We start from the raw sequence: 12883 nt of genomic DNA, 5'->3' as shown, positions 1-12883 counted from the left end.
GCCTTATTTTTGAATCCTTTCTGATTTTTGTTTGGAAACAAGTTTTCTGTAATAGTTTCAGCTACAAAGGCTTCAAGGCACTGTTGAACTGCTGTAACAAATTCCCATTTTCCCTCTCACCCTGTTTTTACCCTTTTTAGGATCTCTTGCTTTTAGCCCAGTGAACATTAACTAGGAATCTTGATATAATTGTGCCTATTTCTGTAAATAATTTTGAACAAAAGGGAATGGTATCCAGTGTTGCAGTTTTGTCAGAACACAGATTTCTAAATATTTACTAAATTAGCAAACTAACCAAAACAGAAAAAACTCCCCAAGAGAGGCTGGCAGCAATATTAGCTAGTGCTAAGTGTTCTGCTGGAGCAAATGCACTCCATGTCCTTGGGGATATTTAGTGTCTGCAACAGGAACTGACAGATGGTGATGTCAGAGGAATCCCCCGTTTTGTACCACTTGGTGCCAAAAACACCAGCTCAGGGACAGGGCTGGGATCATGCTCCTGCAGAAATAAGGTTTTGCTGCAGAGAGCATTCTACAAGTTCTAAGTGAAACTGTTCCATGCCTCCAAAATTCACCCTTCTTTGCAGAGGGTAGGCTGGCACCTGTTTGGCATTGTTGAGCCAGGAAGGCAAAGGAAGTCACAGGGTAGTGACCATTACCTTCTATATCCGAAATTTTGTGCCAAATTGAAAGGGGATGAGCTCACAATAACTGAAATCATAGTGGCAAAATAAATTCCTAGGAGTGACAATGAAAAATTAAATAATGGTAAATCCAGCCTGGAACAAAAGTCAATTTTATAGCAATCCAAAGGGAGACACAGTTACACAATTTGACTAAAGTGAAGTAATTAAACAGCAGCATGGATGAAAACTATAGGAAAAGCTAATGCCAAACACACAGCCTACCCATTCCCTTTCTTCTTCATGATTCCCTAAAAAGAATGTCTGACCAGTCACCTCCTAGGGCTTCCCAGTGCAAGACAAGGCTCAGGGTCATGATTCATGGTGGGAGTTTGCTGTTCCTTGATGCTTCTTTTGTCCTATGGCAGGGCGGAGAGGAGCTCACTCCTTCCTTCTGGCTGATTTAGAAGACACCTGGTCTTGGAGCTTATTTCTTGAAGAAAAAATTCAGTGGGGAATTTTGGACCCTGAAGTGAACTTTGTGTCTGCCCACTCCCTTCAGTGGGTGATGATATCAGTTTCATAATACTATGAAATCATGTGGTATTGCAATATACTGGGAAAAATCTGACTATGATTTGCCACTTACAGAGCATCCAATATTAAAAGTTATTTTTCCCCTATTGTCTCTATTTAGTTGTGGTTGTCATCATAAAAAATAGTAAAAAAAATCAACCCCACAACAACAACAAAAAGCCAGGAGCAAAATCCTGCATTACAAAGGTCCTGAGAGCTGTAGGAGTAACAGTCCTGTTTCCTGAAAATCTGTGATCATCTCAGGGGAAATTGGCTCATGTCAGAATCTTGTGACAGAATGAACTGTGAAATTTTGGAGAGTGACCCTACCTTTGGTTCTTGGATGCATTTTGTGCCCTGGTTCTCGACCCACCCCAGTATTAGGGGTTGGGAGTTGTAGGATTTGGTTTCAAGTTTATGGACAAGGGCTGATGACTTTGTAGATTGCTTGGGACAGTGACCTTGGAGAAGTGTTGTTGCAGCAGCAAAGCTGGAGGGATGTGTACACAATACAGCCATTAGTTACCAAACCTAATTAAGGTCTACCATGACCCTCTATCTGTGCAGGGAAAGGGTATTTAGTTTCCTCACCCAACATCTTTTTTCTGCTTCATCAGGTGTCTGTGGATTAGACCACAGTTATGCTTGGAAAACATAGGAAGATATGGCTAGGTGGTTTAACTGCATGAATGTAGTCCTTTGAGAAATAACCACTGAAAATCAGCCACAGTGATGGTGGCTGCATTCTCACTCCAGGCTGGATTAGCCAGTTTTACCCATTCCCAGCACACCCCAAACCTGCAGAGACAACCTGAGTATCTGTTCCTGAGACTCATTTTACTCTGAATAGCTATTACTATGTCAGTGAAGTCAACCCAGAAATTATGCTCTTCAACACTTCCAATATTCCCCTCTTGTCTTTATTACTTCTTCTTTTTCCAGGAGCTGAGCTTACCAGTGATCTAAAATGAACTTTACCTACAGCATTATCTCACTTCCTGATCAGCAGTACCACAACATCCTGGCAGACCCTGCAGACAGACTCTCCTGCTGGGGACAGCCCCTGCTCCCTCACTGGCTGCATCACAGCTCTTTTCTGCTGGGAGAAAATGCAAAGCTGCCAGCAGAATCCAGATTTAAAGTGGAGGTGCCAAGAGATAGAGTGCTACAGGGAGGAAAATGAAATATTGCTTGCCTCTGCCTTTGCACAGCTGCTGTTTTCTAGGATGTGTTGACTTAGGAAAGTCTTTCTTTGTGTAGTCCTCTTTCAGATGTTGCTTAAGTGCAAATATGGGCTGTTAGTTCAAATTTAGCAACAATCAGGATTGATGGAAAATCTCATAGTAGGATGTGACAAAGAAATTCAATTACATACATACACTTGATTTCTATGCTAATAAGACTTACAGTAGTGCTGAAGAAACTGCATTCTTGACTACAGTGGCAGCTGGGTTTTGTCACTGAATACTGTGTTGGCAGCATACTAATGACTCATTTCTGACTGCCGACAGCTTCTCAAATGACTTTGTACAGTGATTTAAAGCCTGGTGCCAAGCCCATGGGAGTCATTGCACCAGTCCTGGGACCTCTTTGAAGATGGTGGAAATTTTGCTGGGGAGTGCAGCAGGGTCAGGCTTTGGGTTAGCAAGCACTGCAAAACCAACTTCAGCAAGGCTGGGGTCAGGCAGATAACCTGAATTTGTTTTTTTACCTGAGAAACAGGTGGCATGAATAGGCTGAATTCATGCTAGCAGCTGGCTTGAATATGGTGCATGTTTGGGGGGTCTTTTTGAGGCAGGAAAGAGGAACTTAAGTTAAAAATAGTGAATCTGGCTGCAAAATTCAGAGAACATCTCTTTGTTCCAAGGTGACATGAAGATGGTAGCATGGGCAGCCACAGAGTCCTCCCCATCTTGCCATTTATCCAGCATACAAGAGATGTGCAAGTGTGGTAAGGTGGAAGTGAGATGGTAATGTTACTTGTGCTCAGGGAGTTGGGATTTGTACAGGAGCTGAAGGGAAGGCAAGGAGCAACTGTGACTTTATTGGATTTTCCCTGTTGGCCACGTCCCAGGCAGAATTATGGCAATGCCTCTATCCTTTCAATACTCAATTGAAAACTGCATGTTCTCATCCTCTACAGGACAAAATGGAGCCCTGATACAAGTAAGTGCATCCTTGGAAGCCAGCTTCCACCTCCAAGGGATGGCAACATGAGACTGGAGCAAGATGTTCCAGTCAAATGGGAGTGTGTTTTTTATTTAAAGGTTAATTAATACACCACCCTAAGTCTGTGCCCAGCTGCCTTGGTGATACAAAGCAGCAGTAACAAAATGAGGCACCACTTGCAGTTCTGAATAGTGTTTGGTTCAAAGGATACACCTATTGGAATACTCCTTGTACATCTCTTTTAAAGGGAAGAAAAATCCAGGTGTAAATGTCTGTGAAGCAGTGGGCAGCTCATGTTCCCTTACACTTTCAAAAAGAATTGCATTTTGGAAGCTGAGAGTTTGGTAATAATGGGAACTTTGATGGTGTTTTTTTATACCATAGCATGGATATTCATTCTCTTGCTTGAGGACTCTTGAAAAAAACTCCAAAATGTATTTATTTCCTAGAGGTACATATACTAAGAAGTAATTAATTCAAAACTTGGACAATTTTTTTTTTTTTGGTGATACATTGGAGGCTGTTAATTATTGCATTTGATTCTCACCTGACATGAATACAGCAACCTGGTGACTCTTAGGGCTGAGCTGCTGCAAACTAGTGCAAGCTAGTGCACAAACAAGGTGCCAAACTTTGGGCACCTTGGCCCAAAGGGACCTGTGCCTGAGACACATATTGTTTGTGTGCTTTGTCTTGCATTAGTTACTGAGCTGTACTGAGCTGGATCTCAGCTGCACCTTGCATGGCTAAGGTAAATCATGTACTTACATTGTGCTCCCTCTCTATATACATGTATAATTATCCTGGTGTGTGTATAGCTATATATACACACACACAGAGGCTCTTATTCTTCCTGGTAGACAGACCTGCAGTATTTAGTGCCTTGCATTAAAGCTAGTCACACAGGAAATCTGTAGGCACAGAACATCTCTACATGCTCATCACTCATTCTGAGAAAGGGGAAGGGAGAAGGCAAAAAGAAGTAAAAAAAAAACAACCCAGAAATTTCTGCATTAAATTTGTTGCCTTTGACAAAAGGTGCCAGTGCTGTGAGTGTGACTCAGGAGAGCTGCAGAAGCCAAGGCTTTGGCTCAGAGCAGATAACCAGGTTGAGGAGGCAAGAAGGGTGCAGTGCTATAGCAGGATTTGGCTCCCCTAGAGCCACAGGAGTGCCTCCTGGGGAGACATGGGGGAAAGGGAAATAAATTTCACATGGAGAGGGGAAATTTCCAAAGAATGGTGTTCTTTCTCTCACCCCTGCAGAAAGGTGATTTTGTACCTTCCCCCGCTCATGCCATAGGCTAAAAGTTATCACTGAAGCCTCAGAAGATGGGGTTAGGTGTGCAGAGGTGCTGGGGATTTGTGTAGCTTGAAAAGTGTGGTGTGGAGCTTTAAGGAGTAAAATTAACCCAGAAAATAACAGAAGCTTTTTTTTTTTTTTTTTTTTTTTTTTTTTTTTTTAATTCCTGGGAGTTTCCCAGTGGATGTTTTCGAATTTTGCCTTCATTGGCTTACAACACTCATTTTTCATTAACCAGAATCAAAACTGTTGCAGGATAACTACAGGTTCAGAGAGCCAGTCCTGCTGGTCCATGTTTGTGATATTTTTACACCTCAGTAGAGTGCAAAAATGCTTTGTCTTCCAGTGTTTCTCTGCAGAAAGCTTTGGGAGTGATTACAATGCAACAGCAATTACTCTTTCTTCTCCAACACATCTGGAGATCAGTCATTCCCTCTAAGCACCTGTATTCCACAAAACCAGCAATAAAATCAGGGCATCTCAATCTGAACATCAGTATTTTAGGGCAAGGCTGGTTTGTGCAATGCTTCTGTTCTGCAGCTCTGTTGTAAACTGCCGATGGCTGTGCCAGATAAACCCATCAGACACTAAATATTTCATTTTGAGTGTCTGTGTGAAGCTGATTTTTCATTCCAAACTTGCTGCTAAAGTAGTTCCACTGTTTTCCAAAATGGAGGCAGGGAAGAATGTATTATTTCACCTGTGTTAAAACATCCTGGTAGAATTGTGTATTTGTGCAGGTGGGAAAACACAAGCACACAGAAACACAATACTGGTCTCACCAAAACACCCAGGGAGTCAGTCCCACTGGTGTCTGGCACTTCAGGGTCCTTTTTACTGTCAGAGGGGTCCAGGTATGTGCCAGCACAAAGCATCTTACCCCAATTCTGCATGCAAGTGAGAGGATACCAAACACTGCTGCCAGCTCTCCTGTTGGCTCAAGTGGCAGAAGCCCCTTCTTTTGAGCTCTCAGCCCCCCCCTTGGAATGTGTTCCTGGAACCACACACAGCACAATTTGCATCCTGGGGAGCTGGATCCCTGTTTTCTGACCCCAGAAAATGGCAAGCAGTTGTGCTTTAAGAGTGCCAGGCTTGCAAAGCCAGAGTAGCCTTGCTGCAGTCCCCTGTGGCACTGACAGAGCTTTAATTACCTGGTCACGCAGCGTTTTCTCCCCACAGAACTCCTGTGTCTTTCAGGGCTTGGGATGGCTGGTGCTTTTCTAATGAGCATCTGTTCAGTGTTTGGTTTTCTCCTCCTTTCGCAGCATGTGGTTCCAGGGACCATTATTCAAACCCTGCTATGAATACAGAATTATTAATTTGCTTGTAAGATTTTCTTTCCTCAGTGCTTCTTGCTTAACACCTCTGTGCTTCACAGATGTGATTTTGCAAGCCTCAGGTGAGAGGGGAGAAAGGAGAAGAGTAAGGCAGAGGAAGCCATTCCACTAAAGTGAGGGGGTTTTGTTTCAGATGCCTTGCAAAGTAAATGCACAAATAAATTTAACAATTAGCTGTTTATCTAATGGAAAGAGGAGGGACAACATGCAGCGGGGTGGATGTGCTGGGAGCAGGAGGGCTGCACACAGCTGCAGTGCTGGTGGGTGAGCAGGGCTCTGCAGCCCCTGCCCTTCCTGCTGCCAGGTGATGATGGGTGGTTTCAAAATCCCTTCACCTGCTCTCTTCCACTCATAAACCTGCCGTGTTTTAGCCAATTCCAAATCTTCACGGGGCTGAGAGGGAAGGAGGTGACAACTCTGATACATTCAGTAACTTATGGCTGCCCTTCCAGTGCATGCTAATAAAGTCAGTGGTATTTGGGGTTGTGTGATGGAATAACTTGGATTAGTCTGTTCTAAACAGGCTGTCCAACCCAATCTACTCATTGTCACCAAGCTTTAAAATTAACAAATTCTCCCAAAACTGAACTGGAAGTTTGATTCTGGCTAAAGTCCAAGGACTGTTTGAAGGGGGGAGCTGCAGAGAGTGATACTGACAGACTCCAGGTGACTGCTGTGCCAATTAACCTCCTGAAGGTAGATCAGGGCACCAGCAGTGGCTGGCAGTCACTTATTATGATTATGACTTAGCTGTGGTTTTCAGAATATCTTCAGGCAAAGCAAATACACATTGATTCAAGCAAGTTTGCAGTACACACAGGTCTTCATGTACTAACTCTTGTTTTTTATGGATAATATCTGCCTTCAGGAATTCCAGGTTCCTGAAACCAAGGGAAATACTTACCTTGGTGAAGGAAGATCAAGACAGGGAATGTTTAAACTAACTGGATACACAGAAGGCCATGGAACCTGACAGGTGAAGCCAGAGCTGACATTGTCATTGTGAGGCAACTCTTTATTGTCTTTGGAGGGTCACATTAACTGGGGGACATTACTGGGAAACAAAATAAAGCAGATGTCCTGATTTCTTCAAGGAGGACAAGAAGGTGGATGCAGGGAATTACAAGCAGGTGAACCTCACCTTGATCTCTGGGATGGTGATTCAGCAAATCACTCTGGGTACCACTTCTAAATGTGTAGAGGATGAGAAGGTGACTGGGAGCAGTCAGCGTGGATTTACCAAGTGAAAATCACATCTGACCATCCCTGCAGCCTTCTGCAGTGCATTGACTGGCTTTGTGCATAAGCAGAGAGCAGTATATTGTTTATCTTGACTTTAGCAAGGCTCTCAACATTGCCTTCAGTGATGAAGTACAGGCTACAGAAAAGGATGAAGGGGAAGACTAGACTGTCTACAGAGGCTAGTTCCAGCTTCAACTGTTCCATGATTCCAAAACAGGAGCAGGCTTACTCTTACAGCTCAATACAAGTGATTATATTTGCTTTTCAGCAAGCACATACTGAGTGCATCCAGGACAGTTGGATGAGTTACTTCAGGCATCACTCAGGTAAAATGATCACTCATTTTGCTCTTAGAAGAGACTTCTGCCCTTGATGCAAATGATGATAAAACCCTAAGTGAAAATGAGAGTGGATCACACCATGGCTCATTGGCAGAGCAGTCTTCTCCTCTCAGGTCTGCTATCCCCTCTGATGAGCCAGGGTGGTATTGGTACAAGAGCACCCTCCAGCCAGCTCCCTTAGGAGCCAGCCCAGCACAGAGCTGCTTGTGCCTTGTTCTTTCTGATGAACACTGGTGGGCTACAGGTTGACCCCTGGGAGCTGGGTCAACCCTAGTGTCTCTTCATGGGCCATGTAGCACTCCAGTGAGTTCAGGAGAGTTGTTTGCCTGGCTCAGGGGATGCTGAGGAGCTTCCTGCACCCAGCAGAGGGTAAAAGGCACCAGTACACCCACCCATGACATGGGCTGCAGCTGCTGGGAAGCTGCTTGCTCGAGGCATCTTCCCCTGGGACTGAATTTCACTCACAATCACAAAGTGAAGACACACGAGGTGAAATCAGGAGATTCTGCAGAGAAAAGGAGAGCCCAGCTGGAGCTGGGAGGGAAGGTCTGACCGGATATGGGCACCCTGGTGGCGAGCCTTGGCTTTATTCCCCAGCAGTGATGGAGAGAGAGATGTGAGCAGGAGCTGCACAGGATGGTGGTTACTATGGCTACCCCCACACTGTCCATCCAGGCATCCATCTGCTTGGCTCCCTGCACTGCAAAGATAGACTGCTGCTTTTGAAAGCTGATGATAATTTATCCTTGCTGGCTGGACAGCGATGACATCCTGCTCTGAGAACAATTTTGCCCAGCATTTTTTAAGCTATGAAAACCATTCTAATAGCAAAGTCATGTTGACAAAGAGGATGTTGTTTCCTTTCAATAGTTGTGTTATTGGTACCAAATAGGGGGTACAGTGATAATAGAGAGGTACCAGTATGTCTCCTGCACACTGAGACACCCACCATCTTCAGTGGGAATTTAACCCTTCAGATTTTCTTTGGAGATTGTGTACTCCAGCCAGAGTGCCATGGCTATTTGACAAATTCAGAGAGCGGGGAAAGGAAGTTGGAAATGCAGAAGCTGCTGTCTCTAGTTTGTCTGTGAGCCTTTAGGACCATATGCACAAATTGTGGGATAAACATATAGATATTGTGTCACAGACTGGGTAAAAGTGAGGTACTTGCTGCCCTGCACATAGCTGCTTGGGGGTTTGGCTGGCAGAATTAAAGCAAGGGTGAAAGTGCTTGATATTGTAAATGACAATATCAAGCACTGATTTTGCAATAGGTTTTTTAGAAAAGCTGCACTCGGAAAATTTTTTGAAAAATCTTTGTTTAAATTTAACAAATCAAAAAAATAATTTCTTCTTTGGAAAGAGGCTCAAATAGAATTTTCACATATTTCCACTGCAACAATATTCTGTGTGAATATGGTCAAGGAGGATGATAAAAATTTTACCAAATGTCAATTCAGTTGCTGTTGCAGTTCCTCAGTCCTCATCATTCAGTACTACTGTGACTGTCCCATTAAATGTTTTATATGAGTATTCCTATTCAGAAAAGTCCTGCAAAAGCAGAATTCCTGATAGACTCTGAGCTGATGTAGGTGGGGACTATGTTGTGCTATGTATATCAATATGAAAAGCACAAAAATAGTACAGTGGAGGTTTATATTATGCATATCATTGACATCCTTTTGAGGTGGGTGCCTTGAATGCAGAGTGTGGTTTTGTTTACCTCTTGGACTGCCACTGCATTAAACACAGGGAGGGCTTCCTGCTCCTGTGTCACTGGGCATTGGGATGACTGGGGAGCTCCAGGAGCTTTTTCCTCCAGTAGCTGTTTCACAGAGAAGAGGAAATCATTTCACAAGTCTGTCTTCCAGCAAACTGTGGAGTCTGTTACATCACCAAGACAGGCTCTCCTGCTCTGTCTGATAAAGGTGTTGACTATATACCTTACAAATTATTTTAGCTAGAAAGGCTTTATTGCCAAGGCAAGTAGAATGCAATCTGACAGCCAAAAGTGATCCACGTCCCAGGCACAGGTGTGTGCATGCACATGTATATTTAAAGATACATGTCTGTTTCTGTTTGGCAGCATAAATCCATTTTAAAAAACAGTTTCCATGCCTAATCTTTAGTGTAGCAGATGCTGGGCTGCAGGAGGTATGGCTTTCTAGGAGAGGGTGGGTTTGTATTCCTAATCTTGTTTAGGGATGCTGAAGGGCAAGATGAATGGTGTGCCCTAAAACATCCCATTCTCCATATCAAAGTTGCCTGTTGACTTGCTCAGTATATATAAGGGGGTTAGAATACATTACATTATTTTCAGATGTCTGGTTTTAGGAAAATTGTTGATTTCAGTTTGCCAGATGGCTGAGGAAAGAAAAGTCTGTGCTTTGTGCTAAATGTTTGTGTGAGACTCTGAGGAAGCAGAGTCCAATTAACATAAAAAGCCATTGTGGTCTTCCAAAAGCTGGGAATGGAAAGTCAGTGAAACAGAAGGAGCCATCACCTGCCTGAAATAAAATTAATTGCAGCTGCAAATCCAGCCAGGTCAGTGACTGGTACCTGTCTGAGTCCACAAGCTTCAGACATGATTAGCCATCAAGAATGACAGAAATGAAGCATTCTGGCTCTGGTGTTAGTCATCTCAACTCAATCACAAATATGGCAAAGATTAGATCATGTCTTCAGGAAACCCATCTCCCACATGTATCCAACTTCTGCCCTGAAAAGTGTTAGAAGGAAATCAACAGGAAATGTCATCCTGACTGCAGATCCACGTCCACTTGAATGCTAATCTAATCTACTCAGGATATAAATGCATGCTTTTGATCTGAAAATATGGTGCCCTTGGCCAAAACTTGTCCCACTCCTTGTGATCTCCCACAAAACGTTATTTGTGATAACCAGGAGTGGATTTGCTGGAGGCAGGATGGAGGGCTGCACCCCATATTCCCTGTGCACTGTGTCTAATCTGGGCTCCTGTGAGGACAGTGGGTTGTGTACAGGGCTGCTCAAGGAGGACTGTGCACTTTGGCCTTTCTGTTCCCCAAGACTGCCAAGGAAAGTCCTTCATTCTGCTCTGCCTGCTGGAAGTGGATTTGGGGACTGAGCTTTTGCAGAGATGCAGCCTGAGCAGAGGCATGGGCAGGGGGTTCCTCCAAGGGGAGTGTGATGTTGCCCCCTGTGCTAAGGGGGAGGTGGAGTGGGGCTGTCTACAGCCCCACTGAGAAGTGCATTCCAGGCTGTGTCCAGACTTATGGTTACAACCAGCTCTGCAGTAATGTTTGGCTTTTTAGAGGTGAGAAAAATTTGTTTGCTCTGTCACCCAAGACTCCTCTTAGTGTTCTAGCTCAGAGGATATAAAATCTATTTCACACTCACTTTCAACAGTACCAGTGTCTCTTTGTCCTTTTCCTCTTCCCAAAACATGATAGATCTTGCCAGCCTTCCTCTGAACAACTGACACTCAAGTACACACCAGTGCCCAAAGCTTCATCATAAACATTTCAATGCAGACACTGTTCTAGGGATTTCTGATGGAGAGTAGATTTCTGTTGACCTTTATCATATCTCACAAGCTTTCCCAGATTTTCTGGAACTATGAAGGGAATGTGCTGTACACACAGTGATTTGAAACAATACAGTAGTCTCATTTTTAAAGGCAGGAAGTGAAAATGCAGTACTAACTCCCCTGCAACTGCAAGAAGGTAGGGAACATGTAAAGGCATTAGCTGGAATTTAACCACAGTTAATGAAAACACGTCTGTGCACTAGAAAAAAATGCCATTAGATTTCCAATGACACGAGCAAATAATGTTGGGAATGTTGGACCAGCTGAAATGCAAATGCTTCGGAGCAGTCATTGCATAGATACAGAGGGAAATAAAGGAGAGCTAACCAGGAGAGGGGAATGGGCACTCCTCTGCGTGGGAGTGTGTTGCCCAGTACATCAGAGAAGAGCCACACAGGCATTCAGCTCCACATTTATATCATGGCTGGAACAAGCTCTAGTGATAAAAAGTCCTTGGCCTCAGGGATATTTAGAAAATCCCAAGGAGCACAGTTGCTGAAAAGGATTACCACTGCTTTGCTTTTAATTTGGGCCCTCAGGACACTGGTTAAATGACTTGCCCAAGGTAATAAATAAGCCTGGAGGAAAGCCTGGCAGCTGAAATCCCCATCCCAGAGCAGTGCAGGATCTACTTCTGCTCTGCTGGGGTGTGTGAGCTCTGCAACACTCAGCTCAGCTGCTCCCTGTGCCCTGCCCCAGGAGTCTGCCCCAGGCATTCTGGTACTGGAGAGAGTGGGTAAAGGAGTAAACCAGGTTTGCTGATTGTGTCTGTTTAACACTCAACACTAAAGTTACTCTTAAGATTAGCAGAGTCTATAAATGTGAGTAGTTGAGGCAATGGGCAGGAACAGTAATGTTCAACATAAAAAGGGTAAGTAGCTCCCCATGGCATTGCCTATGGTGTGGTATGGCCAGAGACCCTTCAGCTTCTGTGAGGAGCAGCTGAGGGACAAAAGGAGGCTCAGGGGGAGACCCTATCACACCTCAACTACCTGAAAGGGGGTTGTACCCAGATGGGATCAGCATCTTCTCTGAGGTAACCAGGGCTATGTGGTGGAAATGGCCTCATGTTGTAGCAGGCGAGCTTTAGATTGGGAAAATTTTCTTCACCAGAATGGTTGTCAAGAACCAGAAGAGGCTGCCCAGGGAATGGAGTCACCTTCTCTGGAGGTATTTAAAAGACAGATAGATGTGGTGCTTGGGAACATAGTTTAGTGGTGGACTTGAAAGTGCTGGTTAACACTTGGACTTGATGATCTTAGGGTCTTTTCCAAGCTAAATGATTATATGATTCCATTTTCCATTTCTCCAGCCATCAAATTCCTCCATTGTTTCTCTTTATTTGGATCAGGCACTTAGCTAAGTTACTGTAATGCATACAAGCCTTCTTCAGAGCCATAGGCAGCAGAAAAAGTGAAAAAGGGAAAGGACTGCAGTTGCTTCAGAGAAGTTCTATTGCATTAATAGACACATTATATACTGGAATTATGTTCTTCTTTCTGTGGGAAGCCCCAGTTCATCAAACTTCAGATCTAGCTATATCAGCTGCAGGTTTGAGTCACTCTTTGTCTCTTGTTACATTTGTGAATGAGTACTGGAAACCTCTGAGACTCAGATTGGGTGTGTTAGTGCTTATATAAATATCAGACCTAGCATTGCATTAAAAAAAAATAAAATCCATAAATACCTGAAATCTTCCTTCTGCTTAACTGTGTCATTTTCAGGGA

At 43.9% G+C, this 12883-nt stretch overlaps 1 long non-coding RNA gene across 1 annotated transcript; it reads right to left on the bottom strand.

Moving 5' to 3' along the window:
• Positions 1–4828: 4828 nt before the first annotated feature.
• On the bottom strand, positions 4829–6212 carry LOC306800821. The gene is made up of 3 exons (XR_013773927.1): positions 5820–6212; positions 5549–5662; positions 4829–5111 (listed from the first exon to the last, which is right to left on the bottom strand). It is a non-coding gene; the product is annotated as an uncharacterized lncRNA (long non-coding RNA).
• Positions 6213–12883: the final 6671 nt, after the last annotated feature.

The sequence above is a fragment of the Erithacus rubecula genome (genome assembly GCF_903797595.1).
Source record: "Erithacus rubecula genome assembly, chromosome: 4".
NCBI lineage: Eukaryota > Metazoa > Chordata > Aves > Passeriformes > Muscicapidae > Erithacus > Erithacus rubecula.
The sequence above is the reverse complement of the archived record's forward strand: the minus strand, read 5'-3'. Positions and strand labels throughout refer to the sequence as shown.